The sequence below is a fragment of the Larus michahellis genome, chromosome 11, assembly GCF_964199755.1.
Source record: "Larus michahellis chromosome 11, bLarMic1.1, whole genome shotgun sequence".
Taxonomy (NCBI): Eukaryota; Metazoa; Chordata; class Aves; order Charadriiformes; family Laridae; genus Larus; species Larus michahellis.
Window position 1 is genome coordinate 33,976 of NC_133906.1, and position 17,545 is coordinate 51,520.

Consider the following 17,545-nt stretch of genomic DNA (forward strand, 5'->3'; position numbering starts at 1 on the left):
GCTCTCCCTGTCTTTGAGTACTGTTTTCAGTGTCCCGGTTACCTCTTTGCTAACATTCTCTTCAGAGCTGCAGTGAAACCAGGAACCACGTGGAGAAGGCATCCGCACTGAAAGTGCCTGGAGGGAACATTGGGGCTTCTTCTCAGTGTCTCTGACATAGGGTTTCACTGTCCCGCGAAAGTCTCTGCTAACACCCTGCAGAGCGCTGTGCCCAATATACAGAAACGTCTTGCGGTACCTCCTACAGGGAAAGTGCCAGGAGGAATTTTCGAGCTTGGTCTCAGTGTCTCTGAGAATTGCTCTGATTATCCGTGTGACCTCTTTGCTAAGACTCTCCAGAGAGACGTCCTCAAAACCAACACACATCTTGACATATCTCCCTCATTGATCGCAGTGTCTCCAGGAACGGCATTCAAGGAGCCAGGAATTTTTCTGCCCACACTGTCCGGGGACAGTTCCTTAAAACCAATATACATCCTGCTATATCTCCCACATGGAAAGTGCCAGGAGGGAAAAGTGGGGATTATGCTTAGACTTTCTCGGAACTGCGTCAAATCAACTAGATATCTTTGTGCTGTAAATCTCCCAACAGCCAAACGCAAAAGCAGCAAACATCTCGCTGTATATCCCACATCGAAAGTGCCAAGAGGGTAATGTAGAGCTTGCTCTCCCTGTCTTTGAGTACTGTTTTCAGTGTCCCGGTTACCTCTTTGCTAACATTCTCTTCAGAGCTGCAGTGAAACCAGGAACCACGTGGAGAAGGCACCCACACTGAAAGTGCCTGGAGGGAACATTGGGGCTTCTTCTCAGTGGCTCTGACATAGGGTTTCACTGTCCCGGGAAAGTCTCTGCTAACACCCTGAAGAGCGCTGTGCCCAATATACAGAAACGTCTTGCGGTATCTCCTACAGGGAAAGTGCCAGGAGGAATTGTGGAGCTTGGTCTCAGTGTCTCTGAGAATTGCTCTGATTCTCCGTGTCACCTCTTTGCTAAGACTCTCCAGAGAGACGTCCTCAAAACCAACACACATCTTGACATATCTCCCACATTGATCGCAGTGTCTCCAGGAACGGCATTCAATGAGCCAGGACCTTTTCTCCCTACACTGTCCACTGAGTTGTCCTCAAAACCGATATACATCCTGCTATATCTCCCACATGGAAAGTGCCAGGAGGGGAAAGTGGGGATTATGCTTAGACTTTCTCGGAACTGCTTCAAATCAACTAGATATCTTTGTGCTGTAAATCTCCCAACAGCCAAACACAAAAGCAGCAAACATCTCGCTGTATGTCCCACATCCAAAGTGCCAAGAGAGAGCTTGCTCTCCCTGTCTTTGAGTACTGTTTTCAGTGTCCCGGTTACCTCTTTGCTAACATTCTCTTCAGAGCTGCAGTGAAACCAGGAACCACGTGGAGAAGGCACCCACACTGAAAGTGCCTGGAGGGAACATTGGGGCTTCTTCTCAGTGGCTCTGACATAGGGTTTCACTGTCCCGCGAAAGTCTCTGCTAACACCCTGCAGAGCGCTGTGCCCAATATACAGAAACGTCTTGCGGTATCTCCTACAGGGAAAGTGCCAGGAGGAATTTTCGAGCTTGGTCTCAGTGTCTCTGAGAATTGCTCTGATTATCCGTGTCACCTCTTTGCTAAGACTCTCCAGAGAGACGTCCTCAAAACCAACACACATCTTGATATATCTCCCTCATTGATCGCAGTGTCTCCAGGAACGGCATTCAAGGAGCCAGGAATTTTTCTGCCCACACTGTCCGGGGACAGGTCCTTAAAACCAATATACATCCTGCTATATCTCCCACATGGAAAATGCCAGGAGGGAGAAGTGGGGATTATGTTTAGACTTTCTCGGAACTGCTTCAAATTAACTAGATATCTTTGTGCTGTAAATCTCCCAACAGCCAAACGCAAAAGCAGCAAACATCTCGCTGTATGTCCCACATCCAAAGTGCCAAGAGGGTAATGTAGAGCTTGCTCTCCCTGTCTTTGAGTACTGTTTTCAGTGTCCCGGTTACCTCTTTGCTAACATTCTCTTCAGAGCTGCAGTGAAACCAGGAACCATGTGGAGAAGGCACCCACACTGAAAGTGCCTGGAGGGAACATTGGGGCTTCTTCTCAGTGGCTCTGACATAGGGTTTCACTCTCCCGGGAAAGTCTCTGCTAACACCCTGCAGAGTGCTGTGCCCAATATACAGAAACGTCTTGCGGTATCTCCTACAGGGAAAGTGCCAGGAGAGAATTGTGGAGCTTGGTCTCAGTGTCTCTGAGAATTGCTCTGATTATCCGTGTCACCTCTTTGCTAAGACTCTCCAGAGAGACGTCCTCAAAACCAACACACATCTTGACATATCTCCCTCATTGATCGCAGTGTCTCCAGGAACGGCATTCAAGGAGCCAGGAATTTTTCTGCCCACACTGTCCGGGGACAGGTCCTTAAAACCAATATACATCCTGCTATATCTCCCACATGGAAAATGCCAGGAGGGAGAAGTGGGGATTATGTTTAGACTTTCTCGGAACTGCTTCAAATTAACTAGATATCTTTGTGCTGTAAATCTCCCAACAGCCAAACGCAAAAGCAGCAAACATCTCGCTGTATGTCCCACATCCAAAGTGCCAAGAGGGTAATGTAGAGCTTGCTCTCCCTGTCTTTGAGTACTGTTTTCAGTGTCCCGGTTACCTCTTTGCTAACATTCTCTTCAGAGCTGCAGTGAAACCAGGAACCACGTGGAGAAGGCACCCACACTGAAAGTGCCTGGAGGGAACATTGGGGCTTCTTCTCAGTGGCTCTGACATAGGGTTTCACTCTCCCGGGAAAGTCTCTGCTAACACCCTGCAGAGTGCTGTGCCAAATATACAGAAACGTCTTGCGGTATCTCCTACAGGGAAAGTGCCAGGAGAGAATTGTGGAGCTTGGTCTCAGTGTCTCTGAGAATTGCTCTGATTATCCGTGTCACCTCTTTGCTAAGACTCTCCAGAGAGACGTCCTCAAAACCAACACACATCTTGACATATCTCCCTCATTGATCGCAGTGTCTCCAGAAACGGCATTCAAGGAGCCAGGAACTTTTCTGCCCACACTGTCCATTGAGTTGTCATCAAAACCAATATACATCCTGCTATATCTCCCACATGGAAAATGCCAGGAGGGAAAAGTGGGGATTATGTTTAGACTTTCTCGGAACTGCTTCAAATCAACTAGATATCTTTGTGCTGTAAATCTCCCAACAGCCAAATGTAAAAGCAGCAAACATCTCGCTGTATGTCCCGCATCAAAATTGCCAAGAGAGTAATGTAGAGCTTGATCTCCCTGTCTTTGAGTACTGTTTTCACTGTCCCGGTTACCTCTTTGCTAACATTCTCTTCAGAGCTGCAGTGAAACCAGGAACCATGTGGAGAAGGCACCCACACTGAAAATGACTGGAAGGAACGTTGGGGCTTCTTCTCAGTGGCTCTGACATAGGGTTTCACTGTCCCGCGAAAGTCTCTGCTAACACCCTGCAGGGCGCTGTGCCCAATATACAGAAACGTCTTGCGGTATCTCCTACAGGGAAAGTGCCAGGAGGAATTGTGAAGCTAGTTCTCAGTGTCTCTGAGAATTGCTGTGATTATCCGTGTGACCTCTTTGCTAAGACTCTCCAGAGAGACGTCCTCAAAACCAACACACATCTTGACATATCTCCCTCATTGATCACAGTGTCTCCAGGAACGGCATTCAAGGAGCCAGGAACTTTTCTGCCCACACTGTCCGGGGACAGTTCCTTAAAACCAATATACATCCTGCTATATCTCCCACATGGAAAATGCCAGGAGGGAAAAGTGGGGATTATGTTTAGACTTTCTCGGAACTGCTTCAAATCAACTAGATATCTTTGTGCTGTAAATCTCCCAACAGCCAAACGCAAAAGCAGCAAACATCTCGCTGTATGTCCCACATCGAAAGTGCCAAGAGGGTAATGTAGAGCTTGCTCTCCCTGTCTTTGAGTACTGTTTTCAGTGTCCCGGTTACCTCTTTGCTAACATTCTCTTCAGAGCTGCAGTGAAACCAGGAACCACGTGGAGAAGGCACCCACACTGAAAGTGCCTGGAGGGAACATTGGGGCTTCTTCTCAGTGGCTCTGACATAGGGTTTCACTGTCCCGCGAAAGTCTCTGCTAACACCCTGCAGAGCGCTGTGCCCAATATACAGAAACGTCTTGCGGTATCTCCTACAGGGAAAGTGCCAGGAGGAATTGTCGAGCTTGGTCTCAGTGTCTCTGAGAATTGCTCTGATTATCCGTGTCACCTCTTTGCTAAGACTCTCCAGAGAGACGTCCTCAAAACCAACACACATCTTGACATATCTCCCACATTGATCGCAGTGTCTCCAGGAACGGCATTCAAGGAGCCAGGAACTTTTCTCCCTACACTGTCCACTGAGTTGTCCTCAAAACCGATATACATCCTGCTATATCTCCCACATGGAAAGTGCCAGGAGGGGAAAGTGGGGATTATGCTTAGACTTTCTCAGAACTGCTTCAAATCAACTAGATATCTTTGTGCTGTAAATCTCCCAACAGCCAAACGCAAAAGCAGCAAACATCTCGCTGTATGTCCCACATCCAAAGTGCCAAGAGAGAGCTTGCTCTCCCTGTCTTTGAGTACTGTTTTCACTGTCCCGGTTACCTCTTTGCTAACATTCTCTTCAGAGCTGCAGTGAAACCAGGAACCACGTGGAGAAGGCACCCACACTGAAAGTGCCTGGAGGGAACATTGGGGCTTCTTCTCAGTGGCTCTGACATAGGGTTTCACTGTCCCGGGAAAGTCTCTGCTAACACCATGCAGAGCGCTATGCCCAATATACAGAAACGTCTTGCGGTATCTCCTACAGGGAAAGTGCCAGGAGGAATTGTGGAGCTTGGTCTCAGTGTCTCTGAGAATTACTCTGATTATCCGTGTCACCTCTTTGCTAAGACTCTCCAGAGAGACGTCCTCAAAACCAACACACATCTTGACATATCTCCCTCATTGATCACAGTGTCTCCAGGAACGGCATTCAAGGAGCCAGGAATTTTTCTGCCCACACTGTCCGGGGACAGTTCCTTAAAACCAATATACATCCTGCTTTATCTCCCACACGGAAAATGCCAGGAGGGAAAAGTGGGGATTATGTTTAGACTTTCTCGGAACTGCTTCAAATCAACTAGATATCTTTGTGCTGTAAATCTCCCAACAGCCAAACGCAAAAGCAGCAAACATCTCGCTGTATATCCCACATCGAAAGTGCCAAGAGGGTAATGTAGAGCTTGCTCTCCCTGTCTTTGAGTACTGTTTTCAGTGTCCCGGTTACCTCTTTGCTAACATTCTCTTCAGAGCTGCAGTGAAACCAGGAACCACGTGGAGAAGGCATCCGCACTGAAAGTGCCTGGAGGGAACATTGGGGCTTCTTCTCAGTGTCTCTGACATAGGGTTTCACTGTCCCGCGAAAGTCTCTGCTAACACCCTGCAGAGCGCTGTGCCCAATATACAGAAACGTCTTGCGGTACCTCCTACAGGGAAAGTGCCAGGAGGAATTTTCGAGCTTGGTCTCAGTGTCTCTGAGAATTGCTCTGATTATCCGTGTGACCTCTTTGCTAAGACTCTCCAGAGAGACGTCCTCAAAACCAACACACATCTTGACATATCTCCCTCATTGATCGCAGTGTCTCCAGGAACGGCATTCAAGGAGCCAGGAATTTTTCTGCCCACACTGTCCGGGGACAGTTCCTTAAAACCAATATACATCCTGCTATATCTCCCACATGGAAAGTGCCAGGAGGGAAAAGTGGGGATTATGCTTAGACTTTCTCGGAACTGCGTCAAATCAACTAGATATCTTTGTGCTGTAAATCTCCCAACAGCCAAACGCAAAAGCAGCAAACATCTCGCTGTATATCCCACATCGAAAGTGCCAAGAGGGTAATGTAGAGCTTGCTCTCCCTGTCTTTGAGTACTGTTTTCAGTGTCCCGGTTACCTCTTTGCTAACATTCTCTTCAGAGCTGCAGTGAAACCAGGAACCACGTGGAGAAGGCACCCACACTGAAAGTGCCTGGAGGGAACATTGGGGCTTCTTCTCAGTGGCTCTGACATAGGGTTTCACTGTCCCGGGAAAGTCTCTGCTAACACCCTGAAGAGCGCTGTGCCCAATATACAGAAACGTCTTGCGGTATCTCCTACAGGGAAAGTGCCAGGAGGAATTGTGGAGCTTGGTCTCAGTGTCTCTGAGAATTGCTCTGATTCTCCGTGTCACCTCTTTGCTAAGACTCTCCAGAGAGACGTCCTCAAAACCAACACACATCTTGACATATCTCCCACATTGATCGCAGTGTCTCCAGGAACGGCATTCAATGAGCCAGGACCTTTTCTCCCTACACTGTCCACTGAGTTGTCCTCAAAACCGATATACATCCTGCTATATCTCCCACATGGAAAGTGCCAGGAGGGGAAAGTGGGGATTATGCTTAGACTTTCTCGGAACTGCTTCAAATCAACTAGATATCTTTGTGCTGTAAATCTCCCAACAGCCAAACACAAAAGCAGCAAACATCTCGCTGTATGTCCCACATCCAAAGTGCCAAGAGAGAGCTTGCTCTCCCTGTCTTTGAGTACTGTTTTCAGTGTCCCGGTTACCTCTTTGCTAACATTCTCTTCAGAGCTGCAGTGAAACCAGGAACCACGTGGAGAAGGCACCCACACTGAAAGTGCCTGGAGGGAACATTGGGGCTTCTTCTCAGTGGCTCTGACATAGGGTTTCACTGTCCCGCGAAAGTCTCTGCTAACACCCTGCAGAGCGCTGTGCCCAATATACAGAAACGTCTTGCGGTATCTCCTACAGGGAAAGTGCCAGGAGGAATTTTCGAGCTTGGTCTCAGTGTCTCTGAGAATTGCTCTGATTATCCGTGTCACCTCTTTGCTAAGACTCTCCAGAGAGACGTCCTCAAAACCAACACACATCTTGATATATCTCCCTCATTGATCGCAGTGTCTCCAGGAACGGCATTCAAGGAGCCAGGAATTTTTCTGCCCACACTGTCCGGGGACAGGTCCTTAAAACCAATATACATCCTGCTATATCTCCCACATGGAAAATGCCAGGAGGGAGAAGTGGGGATTATGTTTAGACTTTCTCGGAACTGCTTCAAATTAACTAGATATCTTTGTGCTGTAAATCTCCCAACAGCCAAACGCAAAAGCAGCAAACATCTCGCTGTATGTCCCACATCCAAAGTGCCAAGAGGGTAATGTAGAGCTTGCTCTCCCTGTCTTTGAGTACTGTTTTCAGTGTCCCGGTTACCTCTTTGCTAACATTCTCTTCAGAGCTGCAGTGAAACCAGGAACCATGTGGAGAAGGCACCCACACTGAAAGTGCCTGGAGGGAACATTGGGGCTTCTTCTCAGTGGCTCTGACATAGGGTTTCACTCTCCCGGGAAAGTCTCTGCTAACACCCTGCAGAGTGCTGTGCCCAATATACAGAAACGTCTTGCGGTATCTCCTACAGGGAAAGTGCCAGGAGAGAATTGTGGAGCTTGGTCTCAGTGTCTCTGAGAATTGCTCTGATTATCCGTGTCACCTCTTTGCTAAGACTCTCCAGAGAGACGTCCTCAAAACCAACACACATCTTGACATATCTCCCACATTGATCGCAGTGTCTCCAGGAACGGCATTCAATGAGCCAGGACCTTTTCTCCCTACACTGTCCATTGAGTTGTCCTCAAAACTGATATACATCCTGCTATATCTCCCACATGGAAAGTGCCAGGAGGGGAAAGTGGGGATTATGCTTAGACTTTCTCGGAACTGCTTCAAATCAACTAGATATCTTTGTGCTGTAAATCTCCCAACAGCCAAACGCAAAAGCAGCAAACATCTCGCTGTATATCCCACATCGAAAGTGCCAAGAGAGAGCTTGCTCTCCCTGTCTTTGAGTACTGTTTTCAGTGTCCCGGTTACCTCTTTGCTAACATTCTCTTCAGAGCTGCAGTGAAACCAGGAACCACGTGGAGAAGGCACCCACACTGAAAGTGCCTGAAGGGAACATTGGGGCTTCTTCTCAGTGGCTCTGACATAGGGTTTCACTGTCCCGGGAAAGTCTCTGCTAACACCCTGAAGAGCGCTGTGCCCAATATACAGAAACGTCTTGCGGTATCTCCTACAGGGAAAGTGCCAGGAGGAATTGTGGAGCTTGGTCTCAGTGTCTCTGAGAATTGCTCTGATTCTCCGTGTCACCTCTTTGCTAAGACTCTCCAGAGAGACGTCCTCAAAACCAACACACATCTTGACATATCTCCCACATTGATCGCAGGGTCTCCAGGAACGGCATTCAATGAGCCAGGACCTTTTCTCCCTACACTGTCCACTGAGTTGTCCTCAAAACCGATATACATCCTGCTATATCTCCCACATGGAAAGTGCCAGGAGGGGAAAGTGGGGATTATGCTTAGACTTTCTCGGAACTGCTTCAAATCAACTAGATATCTTTGTGCTGTAAATCTCCCAACAGCCAAACACAAAAGCAGCAAACATCTCGCTGTATGTCCCACATCCAAAGTGCCAAGAGAGACCTTGCTCTCCCTGTCTTTGAGTACTGTTTTCAGTGTCCCGGTTACCTCTTTGCTAACATTCTCTTCAGAGCTGCAGTGAAACCAGGAACCACGTGGAGAAGGCACCCACACTGAAAGTGCCTGGAGGGAACATTGGGGCTTCTTCTCAGTGGCTCTGACATAGGGTTTCACTGTCCCGCGAAAGTCTCTGCTAACACCCTGCAGAGCGCTGTGCCCAATATACAGAAACGTCTTGCGGTATCTCGTACAGGGAAAGTGCCAGGAGGAATTTTCGAGCTTGGTCTCAGTGTCTCTGAGAATTGCTCTGATTATCCGTGTCACCTCTTTGCTAAGACTCTCCAGAGAGACGTCCTCAAAACCAACACACATCTTGACATATCTCCCTCATTGATCGCAGTGTCTCCAGGAACGGCATTCAAGGAGCCAGGAATTTTTCTGCCCACACTGTCCGGGGACAGGTCCTTAAAACCAATATACATCCTGCTATTTCTCCCACATGGAAAATGCCAGGAGGGAAAAGTGGGGATTATGTTTAGACTTTCTCGGAACTGCTTCAAATCAACTAGATATCTTTGTGCTGTAAATCTCCCAACAGCCAAACGCAAAAGCAGCAAACATCTCGCTGTATATCCCACATCGAAAGTGCCAAGAGGGTAATGTAGAGCTTGCTCTCCCTGTCTTTGAGTACTGTTTTCAGTGTCCCGGTTACCTCTTTGCTAACATTCTCTTCAGAGCTGCAGTGAAACCAGGAACCACGTGGAGAAGGCACCCACACTGAAAGTGCCTGGAGGGAACATTGGGGCTTCTTCTCAGTGGCTCTGACATAGGGTTTCACTGTCCCGGGAAAGTCTCTGCTAACACCCTGCAGAGCGCTGTGCCCAATATACAGAAACGTCTTGCGGTATCTCCTACAGGGAAAGTGCCAGGAGGAATTTTCGAGCTTGGTCTCAGTGTCTCTGAGAATTGCTCTGATTATCCGTGTGACCTCTTTGCTAAGACTCTCCAGAGAGACGTCCTCAAAACCAACACACATCTTGACATATCTCCCACATTGATCGCAGTGTCTCCAGGAACGGCATTCAAGGAGCCAGGAACTTTTCTCCCTACACTGTCCACTGAGTTGTCCTCAAAACCGATATACATCCTGCTATATCTCCCACATGGAAAGTGCCAGGAGGGGAAAGTGGGGATTATGCTTAGACTTTCTCAGAACTGCTTCAAATCAACTAGATATCTTTGTGCTGTAAATCTCCCAACAGCCAAACGCAAAAGCAGCAAACATCTCGCTGTATGTCCCACATCCAAAGTGCCAAGAGAGAGCTTGCTCTCCCTGTCTTTGAGTACTGTTTTCAGTGTCCCGGTTACCTCTTTGCTAACATTCTCTTCAGAGCTGCAGTGAAACCAGGAACCACGTGGAGAAGGCACCCACACTGAAAGTGCCTGGAGGGAACATTGGGGCTTCTTCTCAGTGGCTCTGACATAGGGTTTCACTGTCCCGGGAAAGTCTCTGCTAACACCCTGAAGAGCGCTGTGCCCAATATACAGAAACGTCTTGCGGTATCTCCTACAGGGAAAGTGCCAGGAGGAATTTTCGAGCTTGGTCTCAGTGTCTCTGAGAATTGCTCTGATTATCCGTGTCACCTCTTTGCTAAGACTCTCCAGAGAGACGTCCTCAAAACCAACACACATCTTGACATATCTCCCACATTGATCGCAGTGTCTCCAGAAACGGCATTCAAGGAGCCAGGAATTTTTCTGCCCACACTGTCCGGGGACAGTTCCTTAAAACCAATATACATCCTGCTATATCTCCCACATGGAAAATGCCAGGAGGGAAAAGTGGGGATTATGTTTAGACTTTCTCGGAACTGCTTCAAATCAACTAGATATCTTTGTGCTGTAAATCTCCCAACAGCCAAACGCAAAAGCAGCAAACATCTCGCTGTATATCCCACATCTAAAGTGCCAAGAGGGTAATGTAGAGCTTGCTCTCCCTGTCTTTGAGTACTGTTTTCAGTGTCCCGGTTACCTCTTTGCTAACATTCTCTTCAGAGCTGCAGTGAAACCAGGAACCACGTGGAGAAGGCACCCACACTGAAAGTGCCTGGAGGGAACATTGGGGCTTCTTCTCAGTGGCTCTGACATAGGGTTTCACTGTCCCGGGAAAGTCTCTGCTAACACCCTGCAGAGCGCTGTGCCCAATATACAGAAACGTCTTGCGGTATCTCCTACAGGGAAAGTGCCAGGAGGGAATTGTGGAGCTTGTTCTCAGTGTCTCTGAGAATTGCTCTGATTATCCGTGTCACCTCTTTGCTAAGACTCTCCAGAGAGACGTCCTCAAAACCAACACACATCTTGACATATCTCCCACATTGATCGCAGTGTCTCCAGGAACGGCATTCAAGGAGCCAGGAACTTTTCTCCCTACACTGTCCATTGAGTTGTCCTCAAAACCGATATACATCCTGCTATATCTCCCACATGGAAAGTGCCAGGAGGGAGAAGTGGGGATTATGCTTAGACTTTCTCGGAACTGCTTCAAATCAACTAGATATCTTTGTGCTGTAAATCTCCCAACAGCCAAACGCAAAAGCAGCAAACATCTCGCTGTATGTCCCACATCCAAAGTGCCAAGAGAGAGCTTGTTCTCCCTGTCTTTGAGTACTGTTTTCAGTGTCCCGGTTAGCTCTTTGCTAACATTCTCTTCAGAGCTGCAGTGAAACCAGGAACCACGTGGAGAAGGCACCCACACTGAAAATGACTGGAAGGAACACTGGGGCTTCTTCTCAGTGCTTTAGAACAAGGCATAGTTTTTCCTGCTGGCTCTTTTGGCGTGGGACCAATCTCCAGGGAAGGAACGTTGGGGCTTCTTCGCAGTGTCTCTGACATAGGGTTTCACTGTCCCGGGAAAGTCTCTGCTAACACCCTGCAGAGCGCTGTGCCCAATATACAGAAACGTCTTGCGGTATCTCCTACAGGGAAAGTGCCAGGAGGGAATTGTCGATCTTGGTCTCAGTGTCTCTGAGAATTGCTCTGATTATCCGTGTGACCTCTTTGCTAAGACTCTCCAGAGAGACGTCCTCAAAACCAACACACATCTTGACATATCTCCCACATTGATCGCAGTGTCTCCAGGAACGGCATTCAAGGAGCCAGGAACTTTTTTGCCCACACTGTCCGGGGACAGGTCCTTAAAACCAATATACATCCTGCTATATCTCCCACATGGAAAATGCCAGGAGGGAGAAGTGGGGATTATGTTTAGATATTCTCAGAACTGCTTCAAAGCAACTAGATATCTTTGTGCTGTAAATCTCCCAACAGCCAAACGCAAAAGCAGCAAACATCTCGCTGTATGTCCCACATCCAAAGTGCCAAGAGAGAGCTTGCTCTCCCCGTCTTTGAGTACAGTTTTCAGTGTCCCGGTTACCTCTTTGCTAACATTCTCTTCAGAGCTGCAGTGAAACCAGGAACCACGTGGAGGCGGCACCCACACTGAAAATGACTGGAAGGAACATTGGGGCTTCTTCTCAGTGTCTCTGACATAGGGTTTCACTGTCCCGGGAAAGTCTCTGCTAACACCCTGCAGAGCGCAGTGCCCAATTGTCCTGGTTCCGGTGGGGATAGGGTTAACTTTTCCTGGTATTCCATGCCATGTGAGCCACGCCCATCCTGAGCTGCCGGGGGAGGGGGCAGGAAGTTGCTGCTTAAAAGCGGGCTGGGGCGTCCCGGGTCCGGCCGGTTGGCGGGCGGCGGGGAGCGGCGGTTCCGTAATCACGTTTGTATATTCCCCTATCCGTGTTGTTGTTGTTTGCCTGTTCCCTTTGCTGTTCTGTTAAACTGCCTTTGTCCCAACCCAAGAGTCTTGTTTGTATATTCCCCTATCCGTGTTGTTGTTGTTGTTTGCCTGTTCCCTTTGCTGTTCTGTTAAACTGCCTTTGTCCCAACCCAAGAGTCTTGCCTTTTCTTACGATCCTTCCTGTATTAGGAAGGCACATGCGAGCGGCACGTGGTTCTTTGTTGCCATCTGAGGCTAAACCACGACAGTCCTTTTTGGCACCCAACGTGGGGCTCGAAGGGTTGACATAACGACAGAATCCAACTAGAATGTGGAAAAAACGGTTTTGGTTTTTTTTTTTTTCTTGTATGCATTTATTTTATTAGGTAAGTAGTCACTGGTCATCATGTTGCTTGGTTTGTTCTCATGGCTGTGTTACATAAATTCCTATATGGCTTATGTACTCCCTGCGATGCTGTTTACCATGTCTGGAAGAGGGATGAGGATTATCATTCTGCTGTCCTGTGCGATATCTGTTTATGATATGATAACATCACTGTTCAGACGTTTATTTTGGGGTGTTTATGTGGTTTTGTTGTCCTGTCCGTACATTGGACACAGTCTCTCAGAATTTGTTAATAGTTTCCCCAGCCCTTTTGCCTCCCTTTTCTCCTTCGGGTCAGGTATGACAGCTTTTGAGAATCTTGAATATCCTTGGGATACTCAAACTAGTGTGTTCCTAGTGCTATGTCTCCTGAATACGTTCCAGGTCTTGTTTAGGGTTAAGCGACTATTTAAGACTACCACCCGGAGATCTGCTCCGAGGCTGGATAGTCAGGGGTGGCATGGCATGTGGGAGAGCATGGGCAGGTACCTAGAGAACTACTCGCCTCCAATGGTCTGGGACTTCACCCCTGAACAATTACAGGACCCTGATAAAGTGGTAGAATATTTGAAGGGAAAATGTTGTGGCTATTCTAGAGAGGCACAACTCACCGCGCTGTGCTGGGCCCTGGCCAGTATCTACCAGGCACTGCTCAGAATTATGCAGCACCCTCAAGGGGAAGAGATGGAAACCAGACCGGCGGCCCCTGCGGCTGCTGCAGCCCCTGCGGCGGCCCCTGCGGCTGCGGCGGCCCCTGCGGCTGCTGCAGCCCCTGCGGCAGCCCCTGCGGCTGTGGCGGCCCCTGCGGCTGCGGCAGCCCCTGCAGCAGACACTGCGGCCCCTGCGGCAGACACTGCGGCTACTGCAACCCCTGCGGCAGACACTGCGGCTACTGCAACCCCCGTGGTAGCCACTGCCACTGAACCAGAGAACCAACCCGTGCCGGTATCAGTTGCCCCCATACAGAAGAAGAAGTACACAAAGAAATCAGTTCGCTTAGTAAGAGATGATGATGAACCAGGGCCATCACGAGAGCAGGAGGAAGAGGCAGAACCAGAGATAATTACTCGATCCCTATCCTTGAGTGAGCTGCGGGATATGCGAAAAGATTTCAGCCGACTTTCAGGCGAGCACATTGTCACCTGGCTGCTCCGGTGCTGGGATAATGGGGCCAGTAGCCTGGAATTAGAGGGTAGGGAGGCCAGGCAGCTGGGATCCCTGTCTAGGGAAGGCGGCATTGACAAGGCGATTGGGAAAAAGACCCAAGCCCTCAGCCTCTGGAAACGACTCCTGTTAGGCGTGAGGGAGAGGTACCCCTTCAGTGAGGATGTTGTATGTCAGCCAAGCAAGTGGACTACCATGGAAAGAGGTATCCAGTACCTGAGAGAATTAGCCGTGCGGGAGATGATTTATTATGACTTGGACAATGCCGACTTACCCACAGACCCTGATGAGGTGCGATGCACAAGGCCCATGTGGCGGAAGTTTGTACGGAGCGCACCATCGTCATATGCCAACTCCCTGGCAGTAATGGAATGGAAAGGTGAAGAGGGACCAACGGTGGATGAGGTAGCTGGCCGGCTCCGGCGATATGAAGAAAGTCTCTCTTCCCCCCTTGTCTCAGCTGTGGAGAAACTGTCGTGGAAGGTCCAGCAACTTGAAGAGAATATGTTCTACTCCCCACCTGCACGGGCCAGCATCTCAGCTATTAGAAGCAGGCATTTCCCCACTCAAGAGAGAGAGTACAGAGGGTACACACCACGAGGCACCCTGTGGTTCTACCTGCGGGACCACGGAGAGGACATGAGGAAGTGGGATGGACGACCTACTTCGATCCTGTGGACACGGGTACAGGAGTTGCAAGGAAGGACAACCACAAAAGGGGATCCCTCCAGGAAAAGTGCCGCCCCAGTTTCCAGTGGGCCGTTCCCCAGACAAAGCAGAAGGCCTGATCTTGCTTCTGATCCTCTTGAAGGAACTTCCAAGTCATTTATGCAAGAAGTGAGTAATGGATACTATGACGAGTATTAGGGGGGCCCTGCCTCCGGCCAGGTGGAGGAAAGGGACAACCGGGTTTATTGGACGGTGTGGATTCGATGGCCTGGCACATCAGACCCACAGGAGTATAAGGCTCTAGTGGACACGGGTGCGCAGTGTACTTTAATACCATCAAGCTATAGAGGGGCAGAACCCATTTGTATTTCTGGGGTGACAGGGGGATCCCAAGAGTTGACTGTACTGGAGGCAGAAGTGAGCCTAACTGGGAATGAGTGGCAAAAGCATCCCATTGTGACTGGCCCAGAGGCTCCATGCATCCTTGGTATAGATTACCTCAGGAGAGGGTATTTTAAGGACCCAAAAGGGTACCGCTGGGCCTTTGGCATAGCTGCTTTGGAGACAGAGGAAGTTAAACAGTTGTCTGCCTTGCCTGGTCTCTCGGAGGATTCTTCTGTTGTGGGGTTGTTGAGGGTCAAAGAACAACAGGTGCCGATTGCTACCACAACGGTGCATCGGCGGCAGTATCGCACTAACCGAGACTCTCTGATTCCCATCCATGAGCTGATTCGTCAACTAGAGGTTCAAGGAGTGATCAGCAAGACTCGCTCACCCTTTAACAGTCCCATATGGCCGGTGCGAAAATCTAATGGAGAGTGGAGGCTAACTGTAGACTATCGTGGTCTGAATGAAGTCACGCCACCGCTGAGTGCTGCCGTGCCGGACATGCTAGAACTCCAGTACGAACTGGAGTCCAAGGCAGCCAAGTGGTATGCCACGATTGATGTAGCGAATGCATTCTTCTCAATCCCTTTGGCAGCAGAGTGCAGGCCACAGTTTGCTTTCACTTGGAGGGGCGTCCAATACACCTGGAATCGACTGCCCCAGGGGTGGAAACACAGCCCCACCATTTGCCATGGACTGATCCAGACTGCACTGGAACAGGGTGAAGCTCCAGAACATCTGCAGTACATTGATGACATCATTGTATGGGGAAACACAGCAGAAGAAGTTTTTGAGAAAGGGAGTAAAATAGTCCAAATCCTTCTGAACGCTGGTTTTGCTATAAAGCGAAGTAAGGTCAAGGGACCTGCGCAGGAGATCCAGTTTTTAGGAATAAAATGGCAAGATGGACGCCGTCAGATTCCAATGGATGTGATCAACAAAATAGCAGCTATGTCTCCACCAACTAGTAAAAAGGAAACACAGGCTTTCTTAGGTATTGTGGGTTTTTGGAGAATGCGTATCCCAGATTACAGTCAAATTGTAAGCCCTCTGTATCAAGTAACCCGGAAGAAGAATGATTTTAAATGGGGTCCTGAGCAACGACAAGCTTTTGAACAAATCAAACAGGAAATAGTCCATGCAGTGGCCCTGCCCAATCAAAACTTCCACGTACTGTAGAAGGGGATAAAGTCCCCGTAGTGCATATGAAGAATATGCTAGGGAAGACAGTCTGGGTTAGTCCTGCCTCAGGCAAAGGCAAACCCATCCGTGGGATTGCTTTTGCCCAAGGACCTGGGTGCACTTGGTGGGTGATGCGGCAGGATGGGGAAGTCCGATGTGTACCTCATGGGGATCTGATTTTGGGCGAGAATAGCCAATGAATCAGATTGTGTGCTGTTAATTGATAAGTAACACTGTCACCGTATGTCCTCATTGCTATAATTGATATCAGTTGTACTACAAGTAAGGCACAGGGATGATGGGATAAGAACTGATCTCAGCAGCTGGCGCCCAGCAGTTTCCTCAAGATCTACATCTTCAGCCCACGGACTGCGTGCATGAGCCACACCAGGTGCACCAGTCACAAGCTCCGAAAAATACAGCATGCAACAGACCAGCACCACCCAGCATCTCACCTGCCCTGAGAGACTGTTCTAACAAATGGAGCCCAAAGCCGTGGATTAAAAGAACTCAACGGACACTTTGGAGGGATGACCCATAAACTAAGGGCATTATATGTGTGTATATATATATATATAACAGGGGAAAGTGGTGGCAATTCATTGGAACCTGCTGGGCATGGCATAGATGGTATGGAATAAGGGGTGGATAATGTCCTGGTTCCGGTGGGGATAGGGTTAACTTTTCCTGGTATTCCATGCCATGTGAGCCACGCCCACCCTGAGCTGCCGGGGGAGGGGGCAGGAAGTTGCTGCTTAAAAGCGGGCTGGGGCGTCCCGGGTCCGGCCGGTCGGCGGGCGGCGGGGAGCGGCGGTTCCGTAATCGCGTTTGTATATTCCCCTATCCGTGTTGTTGTTGTTTGCCTGTTCCCTTTGCTGTTCTGTTAAACTGCCTTTGTCCCAACCCAAGAGTCTTGTTTGTATATTCCCCTATCCGTGTTGTTGTTGTTGTTTGCCTGTTCCCTTTGCTGTTCTGTTAAACTGCCTTTGTCCCAACCCAAGAGTCTTGCCTTTTCTTACGATCCTTCCTGTATTAGGAAGGCACGTGCGAGTGGCACGTGGTTCTTTGTTGCCATCTGAGGCTAAACCACGACACCAATATACAGAAACGTCTTGCGGTATCTCCTACAGGGAAAGTGCCAGGAGGGAATTGTCGATCTTGTTCTCAGTTTCTCTGAGAATTGCTCTAATTATCCGTGTGACCTCTTTGCTAAGACTCTCCAGAGAGCCGTCCTCAACACCAACACACATCTTGAAATATCTCCCACATTGATCGCAGTGTCTCCAGGAACGGCATTCAATGAGCCAGGAACTTTTCTCCCTACACTGTCCATTGAGTTGTCCTCAAAACCGATATACATCCTGCTATATCTCCCACATGGAAAGTGC